Source organism: Patella vulgata, chromosome 2 (assembly GCF_932274485.2).
Source record: "Patella vulgata chromosome 2, xgPatVulg1.2, whole genome shotgun sequence".
Classification (NCBI taxonomy): domain Eukaryota; kingdom Metazoa; phylum Mollusca; class Gastropoda; family Patellidae; genus Patella; species Patella vulgata.
In genome coordinates this window covers 37180394-37200198 of record NC_065880.2, presented here as the reverse complement: position 1 = coordinate 37200198, position 19805 = coordinate 37180394, and positions in this window count along the sequence as shown.

The following is a 19805-nucleotide window of genomic DNA, read 5'->3' as shown; positions in this document are numbered from 1 at the left end:
TCAATCCGAGTTTGACACCGGAAATTTGTATTCCCCACCACCGGAAGTCAATGAAAACTACTTCCATTCGCTTTAAGTGTATCATAGATGGGGTCGGCATGATGAAAAAAAACCAGAATGAACTTCAGATCATGAAAATCCAAAGATTATTGGCTGAAATCAATCCGAGTTTGACACCGGAAATTGGTATTCCCCACCACCGGAAGTCAATGAAAACTACTTCCAATCGCTTTAAGTGTATCATAGATGGGATCGGAATGATGAAAAAACACGATAACAGACTTCAGTTCATGAAAATCCAACCATTATTAGCGGAGATAGCCATGTTCTCGTTCAGAGGGGTCTCCATTTCAAAAATGACCCTCCCAGAGGGGTTAAGGGGTCAGAAAATTTGAACCCCAACATTTTTGAATAGATTGATCCAACATCAACCCAAAACAACAAAAAAATCAATTTTAGCATACAAATCCTACGGGAGCTGTTTTGATGACATGTCATACCACACTATAACCCGAGGAGCAGTCCATTTGCTGATTACACTATTTTGCTTGAATACACTATTTTGCCTATAACGTTTTTTAGGACTTCGAATTCTGTCTTATGGTTTGGATTATTCGTACTTGGTTTTATTTTATTTGAATACTTCTTGTATTTGCCACCCCCAAGGAGTGTCGCCCTCGGGTAAATGCCCGCCCCCCCCCCCCCCCCGCGCCATCATACCAAACTTAGTCAAAAATTACAATGGTGATAACTTTGTTCAGAATAAAGTAATTTGACTGAAATTTTCAATATATTCTTCTTTCATCAGCTATTTTTGAACTGTTATAGCAACTGTTATGGTCAACTCTCTATTAAAATCTCCCATAATGTATCTTTAATCACCGTAGATGGATTACCGAAACATACCACAAATACTTTTTTTTATTTTCTAAAATTATTGGTGGGCGGGGGGGGGGGGGGTAAACAGAGGGAAGACTAGATATATGGGGGGGACACCCTTTCATTAAAAATGTAAACTTATTAAATTCACCTTTGTTCTTTGTGACCCTGGACGTCATAAGTTCAAATTTTCCGTTTTTGCACTAGGAAGATTTAAGGCAATAAATGTCAGTTTAAAATATAAAAACTAAAGCGAAACATCTTCTAACTAATAATAGGAATAAAATCTCCCCGATTTAGTTTAACAACGATTGTTACACATAATGAAACTAGTTAGTTGTCAGTTGAGATATACTGATGTTCTTGTTTTTAGCTACGATTGGGTGCCTTTAGTGCCAAGTGGCAAACTCAATTTCTTTATTAATGCATGTAACATCTTAAAAATAAGATAATTTAATACTATTATGACTAATTAAACCTACAGAGGCCAATGTAGTGGAACAACTATCGCCTAACTCCAAATATTCGCGTTTAAATTAAACATACATTATGCAAGAGATAAATCTGTCTATTGTAGGTCTTTCTTTAGGCCTGAATTGTTATCTAAATTATTAATTAGACAGTAATTAACCTATCCAGATCATAATCAACTCTAGATGGCATCGCTAGCCTGCGATCTTTAGTGGAATATGAGCCGATTTACTGCATAACTTTCCTTCACGATTTAACGATTAAATGGATGATCGGGACTATGCTGTTTATCGTACTGACTTTAGTAATGATGATCGAGGCTAGGCGGAAATTTCAATCGCTTAGTTCTCGGTTCATAGTGGATCAATTTGAATTAAATTTTCAGCAAATTGCCTTTATATTATCTAGTTTTTAACTATTATAGTGAGAACTGCCAATTCATTATCGAATCTCCCATAATGCATCTTTAATGAAGCGTTGTTTTTATCCGACATACACCGTCATACATCGCCCGTTTAAAAATTTGCGTTCGTAGTAACGGCTTAACGCATCGATTTTAAATACGATGATTTATACCTGATAACTGTAGTCGGATGTGACAGAAATATTATAAATAACAATAATCAATCGTTGTTTTGATGAAAAATATTGTAAATTTTGCTTACTGAGACCCGATATTATTTGCGTTGGGCTTTGATACGTGGAACTATATAGCACCATCTCTTATCTCGAAACACGGCCGGAGGGTTGAGAGATGAGGTTTGTTATCTAGGTAATATTTACCAATACGGCATTTATATTCCGTGAGCCATTATGTACAATGCAATCGTCGGTTTTATCTGTGTCCATGTTCCACTCCAATGAAATTCATGAAAACTCATAACGTCGGTTTTCCCAGATTGGTATTCCCGGAAATCCATGCGGCCTGCAGACTGGAAACCAACCATAAAACTATTCAATTGTTTTTCGGACAACTAGTTTCATTATGTGTAACAATCATTGTTAAACTAAATCGCGAAGATTTCGATTTGACAGTTTTTACTTATTTTTGGAACAGGTTTCGAGGTGTTTTGGTTCTGTAATGCAAGATCTTTTTCGACGTTCCAAAGCAAATGTACGGTGCTAAGACCACCTTAAGATAAGTTTTAAATGTTCCTATTATTAATTCGAACAGGTTTCGCTTTAGTTTTTATATTTTACGCTGACATTTTATTGCTTTAAATCTTCCCCGTACAAGGGAAAATTTGACCTTTTAACCTCCGGGGTCACAAAGAACAAAGGTGATTTTATGACAAGAATGGCTGCGCATTCACTTTCAGTGCAAATGACCTCATTTGACCTTTCACTCCGAATATCTCGAAAACGCCACAACGGCGGAATGATTACCACTCGGTATTGTATTCTACGCAAAATTTTACTCTAGAAAAGTTGGGTCTGGTTTTGTGCCCATTTGATGGACCCCACCCCACCCCCTGCACTGAGCCTCCGATCTAGTTGTGATGAGTGAGTGTACGTTAAACCCCCTCTAGCCCCCCCCTCTCTCTCTCTCTCTCTCTCTCTCTCTCTCTCTCTTGTAATCTGATTGAAACACAGATCCTATTTCGTTTCGTTTTTTCGATGCAAAATTTCGTTTCACTTGTCTTCATTGCACCATATAAATGTAGTATACGATCTATGACTACACTAGGAACGCCACTATCAGTTACACAGAGATATTGGGAAAGACTTCTCTGGCTGACCTTTAGCCTAAAATGCCTTCGACACGTGACGTCACATTACACGGCGTCGATCATTGGCTCCATGGCGCGTGCATTGTTTACATAAGACGTATAGTAACGTAAACTGGTTCGGACAGAATGATGCCGTTTACTCATTTTATTCACCATTTACACTAAATAGGAAATATTTTTTATCCTAATATACTTCAAACACCTTTATTTATTTTTCTCATACCTCAAAAACAAAAAATATGTTCTAGAATTTAAGTTGCAGAAGGTAAAAGATTAATATTGGTGATTGGTTAGCAAGCTTGCAAGTATTATTACTAAAAGGGTTTGTTAAATGGGTTTTATAGTTGACCCAATGTATACAAGGCAACATATCAATTCCCGTATTAACCATACTCCTCGCAGTGTTTCGTTTGATTAGAGCTAATCTCACTAAACACTGCTTTAATGGAAGCAAATTTCTGTTCCAAATTATGACTGGTCAATAGTCCGATTAACAACCAAAAGCTAACTGCGTAACAAATATCGTTACATTTTAAACAAAGCTCCAGATTGGACCAAATATGTTTACATAACGTTACGTCATGACTCACGATTTTATTATGCCCAATTAACCTGTGCATAGCAGAATATTGCAGAAAAACTAATTGTGTGACAAACGAGGCTATCAACACGAATACAATGTAAACAATACTATATGGAGACGAAGAATACTTTCACCGTTTTTAATACCTTAAATCACCGTCCAAAGTTTTAGGGAAGAGCCCAGATTAAACGAAGGGCTGCCATGTTGCTGCATTTGCGATTGATTTGATTGAACGGAAAATACACACACTACCTCAAAAGCTCACGTATCAGAAGCCAATCCAGCAATGGGCAGAGAGGGATTTCTCGGACCATTGCTTCAGGAATATGGTATTAACGGGATTTAAGGGTTTTTCTTTTTTAAAAAAATCTAAATTCTATAGAATTGACGACAAGTACCAGTCGGACAAATCTAACCCTTGTTTCGAAAAGATGGCCCGCTCATAAAGATCATTTAACTTGTTAGGCCTACATCCATTTTAAAATATCAAGCACATCTGACTGAAAAAAAGATCAATTTCTGTATATTTTTAAACCATAAAGATGGACAAAATTTGCGCAATAATCTAAAGAATGATAACCGCATGGGTAGGGAATTTATGGACATTTCAACGTTCAAATCTGTCTAGTGTGACCTGGACCTGCAGTCTATAATCTCAGTAGAAATTTTACCTAAGAACCAAGGCTCGTAAGCTCTATATTATTATAAACCTGCTGAATGAACGCTATACACAATGCCAATGACTCTTCTGGTCGTCTATTCAGTCTATTGTATAATATGATAAATCCACTGTGAGTCCTTTGAGAATTGTAGCCTGGTTGCCAATATAGACAAGATATAGGTATTGATTTAACTCGTATTCTACTACTTCTGTCATCGAAGTGATAGATCTGATAAAAACACAATTACTCGCGGTTTTTTACCCCTCATATCAAACTTAAGGACACTTTTATGTCATTTATATCTTATTATCATGAAGCAACGAATTCTCCGTATCTCCAGTGTTTCTTCTGGAAGACATTTGCATTGATAGAATTATGATGCCCAAGAGAATTGGTCTATGGTACATGAACTTCTGATCCTATTCTAAATTAATACTTCAGCATTATCAACGTTTCGACGAGTAACCCAGAATAATGCACGCACTAAATATGAAGTAATATGTCACAAATGAAACAAAATTGAGCAACAATAAGAGGACAAAGTGCCTGAGAAAATCTCATTGACAGTGGTACAGGGTGTTCTGGAAAAATTCATGATTAATTAGATAAAATTGACAAGGCCCATGATCAAATTATTAAAAGGTATACATATAGACAGTGTCTGATCTTAAATCCCCTTTCAGTAGACAGGTATTATATCGTAGACTATACTGATATTATGCAGGCTATTTTAAAATCAAATTTCTAGGTTAGGATAACCCTCCTATTAACAAATTGATTGCATAATATTTTATATCTCTGTAGTCGTCACGGAACCCATCACAAACTATTGATTTATAGAAATTAAAATCGATAGGGATGTTAGAAAAGATATATAAAATAATTCATGCGAGGAAGATGGGTATTAAAGGAAATGTTTTTGTTTTTTTTTAATTTTGAAAATAAGAGCAGTGAGCGTGTTTTTATTTTGTTTTAGGATATTTTTGTCGTGAGTTGGTTTGGGGGGAATGGTTCGGGGTGGTATGGGGGAGCGATTTGAACATATCATTTCAGATATACTTTAAAGATACATTATGGGAGATAATTTGCTGAAAATTTCAGTCAAATTGATCCACTATGAGCCGAGAACGAAGCGGGTGAAATTTTCGCATAGTCTCGGTCATCATTACTAAAATCATTAATATAAACAGCATAGTCTCGATTATCCACTGTTTTGATTTAATTATCAATGGCCGTTAAGCGGCATATAGTAATCTAATCCAGCCAACATCGAAGGCTAGCCTTGACATCGAGAGTTTATTATGGTCTGGATAAGTTAAAGATACATTATGGGAGATATTTATAGAGAGTTGGCCATTCTTGCTATAACAGTTCAAAAGTAGATGATGAAAGAAGAATATATTGAAAAATTTAGTCAAATTACTTTATTCTGAACATAGTTATCATCGTTGTAATATTTGCCTAGAAATGGTAGCGAAATGTGTCTTCACCTTCGCCGAACGTTTGATTGACAGGCGTTAACTCCACCTACATATCTCGATTACCAAGTAAAGTTTTCAATGGCATACGGAAACGCTTTACAGCGGCCTCGCTAAGTACACTCTATCATTTAGCCTCGATCTAACTGACGTATTTTCATCAGGTTACCCCTTATCTGATTTAATCAATTAGTGAAATCCTATTTAAATCCGAGCTGTAACCGAGCCATCCGTGGGTCTACAGAGTTGATTTTGGTCTTGTTGTTTAAATAAAGATCTAATTTATAATTTCTATAACATCCGAAGCCTAAATTAAGACTTGCAATAATCAGATTTAGCTCTTGCATTATGCATGTTTAATTAATGTCTAATTGATAATTTAGATAACATTTCAGGCCTAAAGAAAAACTTGTCATAAGTAGATTTTGCTCATGCATAATGCATGTTTAATACACAGTATCTTGATAAATTGTTTAGCGCATTTGCACTTTAAATTCTCGATAGGTCATGGGTATTAAATCAAATATAGACTATTGTCGACAGTGACAACAATATGATCTTTTAAGGTCTCGTTTTAAACTGCCTGGTTTTAAACCGACGATTTCAAATATTAATTTAACATTATACTCGTCCTTTAAATAATAATGGTATACAGCAAATCAATATTATACATGACAAGGGAACACAAAACATGCACTAGCTCATTGTTAATTCATTGTATATATTATTGTTATGTTCTGTTCTGCTTTGTTTCTTTTGTATTCATCGTTATCTACTTCAGTACTTCATCTGCAGCGAGAATAAAAACAATAATGCTACAAAAATAAACATGTTATGTATGAAGTATGTCTACGGGTTATTGCTTTTTTTTTAAAAATATAATGTTCAAATAAAACTATGATATGATTAATGAAAATATACAGTATTATAGCCAGCCAACCAGCAACGCATTGGGTGCGGTATGGATGCATGATGGCAGTGGTGGGAGTTGGGTGGCGTGAAAAGCAATGTAGCCAACACATTTTCGGACATTACGATTTTATATTTGCCGTGAATGTTTATCCGGACGGCCAGCCCTCGATAAAATACTAGAAGGTTTTATTACTCAACAAATACCTTCTCGAAGTATGTAATAAAATCTAATCGAGTGATATTTCAACGCCAGCAAGATAAATTATTAATGGTTACTGGTATGCTGCAATGCAATTCTTATCCCAGCTATCCATGTTGACAATTTGTTCTTCAATATATGTAACCCTTTGAATTAAAGATATAACTGTCAAAATAAAATGATTTTTATTTCTTTGAAGATTTTTCTATAATGAATAGTGAAGTATATATATGCAGTGCTGATGTAGACAGTCATGTGAATTTCCCCTTTTATTCAAAGTCAACATTCGGAGTATACTTGAACATGCCCTGTAGCACCACAGGTCTTCTGTCTGACGTGGAGAGCGGGCATATGTCGGAAACCGGTGTAGCACCATGAGCCTTCTGTCTGACGTGGAGAGCAGATTTAAGGGAACCGGTCGCCACATCCTACATACGACCCATGCATCTTTTCTTACTTCATATTTCTGTAGCCTTGTGATCGTCTAGAATTTGTCTCTAGCTGTCTTTACTTCTGCTTCACGTTGTGTATTTACTTCTTCTAGTTTCTTAAGACGTTTGTCTTACCAGGAATAATAATGCATAGTTCGCTTCTACATTTTATATAGCATATAACTGAATACAGGTATACAAGCATAGCACAAATTACAATACTATATAGCTAAAACCACTTCTCTACCCTAGCCAGCCTCGCGGCTGTCTAGGAACTCAGATGTAAGCCCTCTGGAACCTAATAGAAGTCTGGCGAATTCTCACCAGTATCCTAATTTTGTATCTACTGGTTTTGGACATTCAATTATCCAATTGGTCTAATATGATGTAAATAATTATAGAGATTGGTTAATTGAGCCCAATGACGTCGACAACCCACCCTTATATGGTGGAATGGAATTTTACTGAAGAATATTCTCATGAGATATCTGTTAACATGTTGTTGACATAGAACCAGTTATGTTATGGCTCTACAAGTGTTTTTATATCACAATATGTCATTCAAACCCTAAGTTGATTTAAGTATTTTAAGTACATATCACATATTATGCGAATATGTTATTTCTCGAGCAAAAATTCTACTAAAAGTATTACACCGGTCGCCACATCCTAAATACGACCCATTCACCTTTTCTTACTACATATTTCTGTAGCCTTGTGATCGTCTAGAATTTGTCTCTAGCTGTCTTTACTTCTGCTTCACGTTGTGTATTTACTTCTTACAGTTTCTTAAGACGTTGTCTTACCAGGAATAACAATACGACAGTTTGCTTCTACATTTTTATATATATATAGCTGAATACAGGTATACAAGCATAATAGATAACAATACTAGCTAAAACCATTTCTCTACCTTGGCCAGCCTCGCGGCTGTCTAGGAACTCAGATGGAAGCTCTCTGGAACCTAATAGAAGTCTGGCGAATTCTCACCAGTATCCTAATTTTGTATCTACTGGTTTTGGACAATCAATTATCCAATTGGTCAAATATGATGTAAATAATTATAGAGATTGGTTAATTGAGCCCAATGACGTCGACAACCCACCCTTATATGGTGGAATGGAATTTTACTGGAGTATATTCTCATGAGATATCTGTTAACATGTTGTTGACATAGAACCAGTTATGTTATGGCTCTACAAGTGTTTTTATATCACAATATGTCATTCAAACCCTAAGTTGATTTAAGTATTTTAAGTACATATCACATATTATGCGAATATGTTATTTCTCGAGCAAAAATTCTACTAAAAGTATTACAGCCCATCATTTTCGCTCGATCCCGTTATATCCACAAACCCAACCACGCACACTGATTACAGTCATATCTGTTCCCATGTCACGTACCTTACCTGGGGCCTGTTTCACGAAATTTTAACTAAGATAAAATCCAAATTTTAGTAATTTGATTGGATAATATTACATTGATTTTAGTGCTTAGCCAATCAAAATTGAAGTATCTACTAAAATTTGGATTTTATCATTAGTTAAGTTTTCGAGAAACGGGGCCCTGGGTTTTAAACCAGATTTATTCAAATAAAGAAACGGTTAGTTTTGGTTACTATCAATTAATATCATCCAACCCCATCCTCATGCTTTCGAAAGCAATTTTAGCGTGTTTATTTACGAACGGGAACTTACACCATACTTCTAAATTTATCATTCCGTCCAAATTATTTTATCGCCTGGTCGCTCATGTCTGCGGAATGTTAAAAAAAGTGTATTTTTGTCGATTTTACCAATACATTAAAAGAGGAGAGAGAGAGAGAGTAATGGGGTTTAACGTCCACTCGACACAAACTAGGTCATTTCGGGACTAACATATGGTTTAATTTTATTTCAATAATTCGCTTGCGCATAGGGGTCTTTAGCAGTGGGAGGAAACCGGAGGACCCGGAGAAAACCCACGAGGTTGGACAGGCGCCCCTCATTAAAAGAGGGGTATGCTTACTATTTCTAGAACGCATTACCGGCCACACATATTTTGGGGAGTTACAATGTAGCATGTTTTAGCCACTCTGTTTCATATACAGCAATTTGCAATGGTTTTGTTATGTAATTTGTTCAAAGATTTAGCAACAGGTTTGTATTGTGTTAAACTGGTTTTGAGCAAATGACGTGTTTATTTTCTTTCTGAGTAAATTTGAAATCCCCCATGCCGTACTATACAAAATAATATGACACTTAAGGAATATTACAAGATATATCTGTCGACGTCTATAATGCATGCAATTTGCCATAGACAAAATAATAATACTAATTCGAAACATGGTATTATAAGGTTTATCATTTTTAATCCGATCAAAGGGTAAATTCTTGCAAGTAATTTTTCAAAATGAATTCCCATTCCAAGCTTTGTCAACATTAAATATAGCCTTGATAATCCAATCAATATTTAATTTTAAAGGGCGCATGGCTCTATTTTTTGGAACCTTAAAATAGACGAAGATGGGTCTAAAGCACATGTTAATGTAATATGAAAGCATATAAAGTGATTAATGTTCATTTTTTTTTAAAAAGAAATATTGTAATTTCTAATCAGTTATGTTCGGTGAAATACCCGAAAAGTCCAAATTGACATTCTACACGTTTTTTAATTATTATTTTATCGTTTGTGAATCAGCCATTACTAATTACTTGCGCATTGTTTTTCTTTGTACATTACCAATAGCACCCAAAAGCATAGAATATATGACTCTTGTATTGGTTATAAAATGTTCATTATGTCTTAAATTTAATACGGATATTAGAATCCAACATTTTCACGACAAGTTAAAAATATTAATATTGATTGAAATGGACCAAAATTGAATTCTAATTCGTGCTTTTAATTTCAATTGTTATGGAAAATTTTGAATTAGAGGTTTAGCACCTTTAAAAGTGAAATGCGAAATCAATGTCAGGTTTAAAACCACATTTTCAACGTAAGATGCGGTAAATATCTCTTCTACAGCCATATACAACGCCAATGACGTTCATGCACGAATGGAAATATGACCGTTTCAAGGACAGCGCCTGTATGATAGATTTCCAAATGTCACCGACACATTTTACAATATTATTGGGATTCGTCTTACTGCTATATGTACAGTGTCAGTAAGACTAGGCCTCCCAGAACAGTAGGTCACTACTGTATATGGTAACTGCAACGTGTTATTTCCTTATTCCGTGATATTCTAAATTAGGTGCCCGTCTTCATTAGCCCAGGCGGAGCAGAACAGTGTTAAACCCTATTTCATTTCTAAATTATATACCTAAATTATATACAATGTAGTATACAATTTTAAAAATCAATTGTAAATATTTTGATGTAAAAAATAAAATAACATTGAGTTTCATTTCGATACATTTAAACGATGTATCTTTAGTTATTTTCATATTATTCAATTCTTAGGCATGGCCCAACTGTGGCTCCCATCCGCGATACAAGTCACACCGATTCGGACTATGCTACTCATTGTATAATTTTGGCTATAATTTATGCATTGATACAATATAGGTGAGTTAAAACCAGCCTAGAAATACAATCAGTTATCGAACTCTACTTGCTCCCCTTCCTGCTCTACCGAAATAGAATATTTTGATTAAGGCTTTTAGGGGGCCTGATCCAATTTCCTTTCCAGTAGTGTCACTGGTTAAATAATCAGAGTTACCGAGAATGATTAAGTGACACCCCTTGGTCTGGTTCTAAATATCCCAAGTGTAATAGTATGACATCGATGTATGCCAGGGATGTGGAATCTATAATAATATTGTGGTTTCAGCATTCAATAAAATATTTAAGCACGTATAGAGAAGCAATGCTGGAGTCTGATTTATTTATTATATCAACATATGTCTCGAGAGAATTGTATGTTGTTTAATAAACTGGTTTATAATTGTATTTTGTATTGATCCAGGATATTAGTTACTACTGTTTTATCGATTTTAAGAGTAAAAGCGATCATAAAATAAAACATACATATATGAGTGAATATACACATATGCCAGCAAGCGACATAACACCCTTTTTTATCAAGGGAAGAGGGAGATAGTCTGGAATTCCAAATGTCAAAAATACTTATACTACGACTACGACTAATATACAATCGTATATACTGCAAATTTAACGATCGGAGATGAACATTAATTTCAGACTGACCGTATAAATAAATAATGTTAGTACACGTAACGCATAGCTACTCTGCTATAAAGCATTAGACAAAGTGAAATGCAGTAATAATTAAAGATATGGCCCACTGAGCATAATTAGGTCATCTGTTCGGGGCAATATACCGCTTGGCTCTCGACTAGAATGTCACAGGTTCGAAACTCGGGATTATTTAGTCCTGTTTTCCCATTTGTTAGGGGCAGTTTCGGCGGGGTTGGCAAGTAAAGTCTTGCCTTGTCGTTCGGACAGCGCGATAATAGACGAGGTCCACCCGTGCACACATTTGCGTGCACGTCAAAGAAACTTTGACATCTTGCAATGAATTCAATGACGAGCAGACTAAAACACCGCTATCATGGCAAAAGATATCATGCTAGTCCAAATATGACCAAAGTATTGCGTTGACGAGACGTTATATTCCGTGATGCTTCCTTTATGGACTAAGACTAGTAGTGCGAGTTATAAATAGACAATTTTTCCCTTAATTTTTTTCTCCCCTCTTCCTGCATTTTTGGGTTGACTTTTTGGTCTAGAATTGGAGAAAAGGGATCAAATTTGCAATTTCATAGCAGTTTTGGGTAATACTGATGATATTGCAGCGGAGGGATAGGGGTGTAAAGTGTCTTTCTGCAGAGCAATCATTGTGTCGGAAGTGAGATTTTCACCCCAGTCAACTTCAAATCCCCGTAGCAAAAAATCTAAATGGTCAACCCCCTACAAATTTATGATGAGGATATTGCCAAATGTGGTCCCCATTGTGCCTACAAAGATTGGAACCAACGGAATGTTGAGCCAAAAGCTACAGACTGTGATGTTACAGCCATTTAACATTGAAGTCAATGGGCAAATAATTGCTAGTCTGAGTCCTTATCTAAAGTAGATAGATAGATAGATAGATAGATAGGAAGATAGATAGATTTTATTACATAAAACACCCTTTTCGGGCAGCATGTAAATTATACATTACACTCAGCATGCTAAATACATTATAAAGTATGACAGTTATCTGCAATAAAACATATAGACCTTGGTGAATTAAATAAGGTATTTAAAGATACATTATGTAGGAATCAGACAAAGAGCTGAACGTTCTTGCTATATAATACTTTAAAAATAGATAAGTTATGAGTGCTGGTTATTGTATCTATTTCATTAAATAGCCGCGGTATTCTAATCTACTTAAAATCTGAGCCATGTCATGTTAATAAATGTTTAATAATGTATAGCATTTGAAGACAGAAAAAGGGCAGATGTAGCTCTTACATAATGCATCTTTAATATTATCAACCCCTGATAATGTTATCTCTAAATCGGCGAAATATCATAAGTATGGAAGTGTCGAACAGGGTTTTATTTTATTTTATATTGTAAGTACGCTTGGTTGAGATGGCCATAGTGCCACTTTAATACACAGTCACATTAACAATATACAGATGAAAAGAATAATAATATAATCTATTGTATATAGTCTATTTATCTAATAATTGAAACATGAACATTTACAATACGAAATAATACTATAGTATTAACCTGAACCCTCCAGCTTTTACATATACAATAGACTAAATACCTCTGGGTAACATTTCATCAAATATATCTATCATATTCAAGTCCCGGTCATCTAACAAAATTTGATAGTTGGCGAATAACATGAACGAAATATTGGCAGTATTAATGATAGTTTTCTGTCATTGAATGAGAAACTAGGATATTGGAAAGACCGGGCTGTATAGCGCTCAAGAAATGAAAACTATTTTAACACCAATCTGCACCAATCGGGCTAGTGGAGACTGGCATATATACTGATCAAACTGATTAAAACACAGATCCTATTTTGTTTCGTTTAAACTGAGGGCTATTAATCAATTTAATTTTATGGAGATCTGAGATTAGCGAACAACACTGGTGACCCCATTCTAGTACATGTATGTATAATATTTTCTTTTCTGTTACCGGTTTGAAAAAAAGGCTCTACACTGTCATTGTTGGTACTATTTAATTTGGCGTATAGTTAGTGGATTCCTTAATGTTTGCAGTGCTTTGGGCAACTGAAAGTCCCACGCAATACTATATGATAATTCTATATATACCCCCCCCCCCGTTCTTATCTGAATCGGGGGCGTTGTTCCATTCATTATCTGAATTGATAAAATGGTAAATTCAGTCCGCGAATCCCTTATATAGTAATCACTAGTAATCAATAAATATATGTAAAACAAATATCGCTACAAAACATGAGGAGAAGTAAGAATCATTTTCATTCAGTTTTATATCTAATTTAAAAGTTATCGATGCAATTAGCATTTAAATTGTCAGTGTGGTAGAAATAAACCAGGAATGGTATGACATATATAACCGGCTTTCAGTGTTGATGGAAATTTTCTATTTACAAATCTTGAACTAATGACGATTGTCAATCATTGGGTAATGCTTCTGTGTTCAACTACTCCACGACCACTGGAGCGTTACAAGGCGAGAAGTGAAGAATAACTTGCGGGATATTGGCAACTGTCTGGCTACAAATGGCACCTGTTATATCAATAATAGGATTAGAGACAGAGTAATGTCCGAATAAAATGGCGATACAATAAACTTCTTCTGATATAGACTAATCATGCCACTTTATAAATGATAACATTAAAGGCGCCGTAGATTATAAACTCATTTCGGGAAAAACACATATCGAGTTCCATTTTATTATGCTGGGATCTTTAGCAGTGGGTTTCTAGAGAATTGTCATCACGTCCATGTCCGACCCCTAATAAGTCCTAAATACCGATAGTGCTATACACGTATAGTCTGGAGAGTCAGCGCGCGGGAGTGGGTGGGGGCGGTGCCCATCGAATGGGCACAAAACCAGACCCAACTTTTCTACAGTAATTTTTTGCGTAGAATACGATGCCGAGTGGTAATCAATCCGCCGTTGGGGCGTTTTCGAGATATTCGGGGTCAAAGGTCAAATGAGGTCATTTACACTGAAAACATGCTGAAAAGGATCGAAAGTAATCACACTTTCAATAAAAATGTAAGATTTCGATTTGACAGTTTTTACGTGTTTTTGAAAGGGGTTTCCAAGTCTTTTGGTCCTGTTGTGCAAGATCTTTTTCGACGTTCCAAAATAAACGTACGGTGCTAAGACCTCCGGGGTCACAAAGAACAAAGGTGAATTTAGCAAGTTTGCATTTTTATTGAAAGAGTGATTACTTTCGATTATATATATTCAGAATGTTTTCATGATAAAAGAATGGCTGCGCATTCACTTTCAGTGTAAATGACCTCATTTAACCTTTGACCCGAAACATCTCGAAAACGCCCCAACGGTGGATCTGAGAGAGAGAGAGAAATGGGGTTTAACGTCCACTCGACACAACTAGGTCATTTCGGGACTAACATATGGTTTAATTTTTTTTCAATAATTCGCTTGCGCATAGGGGTCTTTAGCAGTGGGAGGACAGGCGACCCTACTCCTTGTCACGTACAACCGGGGATTCGAAACCACGCCAGTCGACTCAATGACAGACTTTATGATACAGCGCCCGCACGCTAACCATTCAGCCATCCAACCCCCCAACGATGGATCTGATTACCATTCGGCAACGTATTCTACGCAAAGTGTTAGCATAGGAAAGTCGGGTCTGGCTTTGTGCCCATTTGTTGGACACCCCCATAGTAGTATAGTATTGTAATCTGATAAATTTATTGATTTACACTAACCCTGTCGACTTTTGCCTAATTCTAGTGAAATACACATAAATAATAAAGTATTATATTGTACCCAATACGTAACTTTAAATGATAAATGACAGGGACCATTTATTTGCGGGATTGTCAAACTGTCTATATATTTATCATAATATAGTATATCATATCAAGTAAATTCTGTACGATAACATGCTTGTGCATATATTAGACTTATAATATAAAACATTGGCATAAAAAAAATTGTGTATATTAATGCCATAGGTGTAATGCATGTTAATGTTTTATGTATATTTAACACTCTATTATGTGCTGCTTGAATAACCTAACATGTGAATAGTACTTGTAAGATCTTTATATTCATAAATAAAATAAGCTCTTTATAACGTGAACATAATCACTACAAGTACGGGGTTAAGGCAGTAAAAGTATATATAAACTACCCCTATATCATAATAAAATATTTTTGAATAGCATTACTGGTATATATCTTATCGTTATCACGGTAATGGAAATGAAATGAAATGGGGTTTAAGGTCCTACTGTTCTGCTCCGACTGGGCTAATGAAAACGGGCATACGCCATTTAGTGTGCTATGAGGGAAATTTTTGCCTGGGCAGCGGTACTAGTTTTATATCGAAATCCAACTGCCAAGAGATCTTTTACGTGCATGCCAATATATCCATGGGACCTCGGTTTTTCGTCCCACCCAAACGACTAGATAACTGTCCTTATCAGCCCCTCATGCTGCACCACTGACAACGGGAAACCACGTCGGAAAATCCTAATGAACTTTCTCGGCCAATGCAGGGATCGAACACGCAACTTCAAGACTAACGAGTCAGCGTCTTACCCACTTAGCCACCGTGTCTCCCTCATATGGAATGAAGTTATCGTGCAATTGAGGAAACCATAAATAAGTATATATATAACGAAGGTTAGTATGAAAAGCTTTGTTGGGTGTTGATGTAAATTTTCTGAAGAGCCAACCTTTATTGTGATCAGTTTCTGCAACATTTAGATCCCACTAATCATCAGAATCTTTCTTAACAGGCATTATGTAAGAACTAAATCTGCCTATTACAGGTTTTTGTTTAGGCCTTAAATGTTACATAAATTATTAATTAGACATTTATTAACAAGACCATAACCAACCTTCGATGCCATCGGGTGGCTCCGATTTTAAGTAGATTATAATGGTTTGGCCATTTAATGATTTCATTTAAAAATGGAGAAGCGAGACTAAGACTCGACTAGCCAGTACAGTGGTCACGGTCAATGCACACATCTTGTCAAACTACAACCATTGATAACTTCGCTCCAAATAAAGTAATTTGAATGAAATTTTCAATATATTCATTTTGCATTATCCATTTTTGAAATATTACTGCGAGGCCGACCAGCTCTTTATCTAATGCCCCTTTAATGAATAGCTATTTATAACACATATACCTGTTGATTCTCCTTGATAGTGGTGCATCATTCATTGTAGATCTAGATATATTTACCTTTGGGTTTGGCTAAATGAACAAAGCAGTAAACGAAAAAAAGGGTTCAGCGACTCTTAATCCAAAAATACATTATAGTCAAAGTGATTTGTGATGCGACACATTTTCATTAATGGTGACACCAAATGCTGATTGTACTATTCTATTTCTTTTATCGAATGTCCTTTTAATAATAATAATAATCCATGTCGTTATTTGAACGCTATTAACGAGTTAGTATTTCGCATGTACTTCGGTTTGTGTAGAATGCTTTCTTGTCTCCACTGAAAAGCGAATTTGTGTAAAATATATTCTCGTCCTCGCTGTTCTAAACAAACGCGACGTGAAAATGTGTGACATTCTAGGGTTAAAGTAGAGTTATGGAAATCGAACCACTTTTATCCGGGAGACCAGAAGCCCGAAGGGTCATTTGGAATCAGAGGACGTTTGCGCCAACACCTTGAAGAGCATTCCTGAACCCAGACATAATATCCGACATATAAATAAATAGTATCTGAAAAGAATTAGTGCTTCGGGCTTTCCTTTCTGTGATGGTTTATAAAAATGTAGGTATGCTGCTAGTGTTGTGATTATTTTATATATACACGATTGAGAAAGGAATTATTATTACGGTAACACTGGGGATAGTTAATGATATTAAATGAGCAGCTGTTCACGTCGTGTAGGAGTTGAGAAAAGTCCCCCGAGTTTTAGACATGACTGACAATTCAGATTAGTTCGAAACAGCACGCAATGTATGACATTTACTTGTTCTGTCTTTCCTATCTCTTTTATTCCATCTTATTTCAATTTCCTTGATATGTCTGTCTGACACTGTATAGTCTGTGGTAGATATATCGTAGGCCTACACACTATGTAAATTAGACTGTTCACTTAACCACCCTGGATTTGTGTTTACAATTCAGCTGTCAAAGCCCAATATCATTACTAAAGTATAGGACTTTAAACCCGATTTCATTTTATATTATTAAAAAAGGTCTTATTTATTATATAGTACATATTAATTGCATGCACATAATTTAATATATCAGTTAGGCAATAATCGTGATTATATTCGCACTCTTCCTAATTGCATGGCACTTCGAGTATTGATTACAGTGTCCCCTTTACATCTATTACTTTCAAGTCCAGTTTGGGGGTTTCAGTTATATATCACGTTTATCCGTAATTTGAAGTTACACCAATAGTCAGTTGTATTCTATAATCCAAACTCATTAAATGCATCCGCAACATAAAGTAGGGGATATTGAAATGCAAATACCTATGCAGGTTGTGATATGATAAATAGTCATGGACACTTGACATGCTTTGAGAGTATGTTCACAGATGAAGAACTTATCGCCCCAACAGAACCACTGAACTGCACATGTGACACGCAATAGCGCCATACACGCAGGAGGGGTTCATTGTCAAGTTTGACACTTCAAGGAAGGGTTGATGAAAACTGCCGCGTGCTTGTTGCGTTCGTCGACGTCAACGTCAACGGACAACACTGCAAGAATGGGCCGTGGCACTGCAAGAGCAGTGGGTCAGATTGTCCCAAATCGTGATTGGACGGTTGATTAGGATCATGCCACGACGAATTGCTGAATGTCTGAGGATTGGTGGAGCAATTACTCAATATTAAGACAAAAATCAAAAACGTCCATTTTCATCTCTTTGCGAGTGAAATGGGGCCGTCAGATAAGCCGCCCATATGAACTGCTTATGTTCATAGGCAATTGGCCTGTGGCCTGTTATTAACATACACTGGTTACCTCTAATAAAAACAGCAGTGCATTTCCGCAGTTTTGTATTGTTTCTGAATATCCCCTACGTTTTTCGAAGAGTATATAATCGTTTTAAGTTTTGTGCCCGGGGATATCATCTCGCGTTACAAAGTATATGTTATCGTTTCATGTAAGCTTGGAACAATTGTCAAGCAACTATTGCAGTGTATGTTAGAATTCGGAACAATTCTGAACCTGCAAACAATTTACCGTGAATGGAGAATTTCTACATGGCTTACTTCATCTAAAATGTGTCTGAAAATCTTTACAGATACGGGTTGTCCTCACATGAAATCAACAATAGGAAGTTGGGATTTTAATATTTCATTGAATCAATACACAGTTGTACACACGTGAGGCGTTTCTTCGGCCGTATACTGGCGACGAGAGGGAATATGCCGGTATTAAATGATTTACTAATAGTTCAGAATCGTGTTTTTTCAAATTAACTTAAAGAGTGACTTAGGCTTTACATTTTAGAGATAGTTGGGTAAAAAAAAAAGATTTTCGTTTTGACCTGATTTGATTATACAGTACGATAATCAGATTGAATATACAAATTTGAGGCAAATAAGAGATACAGATATGTTTTATAACAATCGGTTTAGTCGCTGTCAATTGTACATTTAGCAAAGACTCGTGCAAAACCTTTGGGATGTTGAAAATCACGATTTTATGGTGCAAACATTGGAGTATAATATGTGGCCTTTAAACCACAGGTCGCAGCAATGCAACGATGATGGACATGGTTCCCAAGGGCATTCCAAGGCTCATCTCCGCGTGGTGAGGTTTTGTGACCGCAGAGGTAGCCACACGAATTACTGACTATTATTTCTTACCCTTTGTGTCTTTAAAATCAAACATTCTGTTTCTAACCAGTTTCGCTGTTACAAAATTAGGTTATAATATATAGGCTTACTATAGCCAAACGGAAAGCAATAATTATGCCTACTCGAGAAAATAAAGCAAAAGTGCAAATGGTTCATTTGACATACTTATTAAAGGGCACTTCTTCACACCAATAACTTTGTGCGTGGCTGTCATAAAAACGATGCGCCAACTAGTATAGACTATGCACTTATATATTTATCAGTATTATATATCGACCCGTCTTAAAAGAAAATTATATATTTCCTAGACATTAAATGATCCAGAACATTTCTCTATATCACGACATTCAACAGACTGAAGATCTATCAACAGATTATAATAGAACAGTTCTACGGGGTTCTGAATGCTTGGTATTTATAACACATTAGCTTTGGTTGACTACA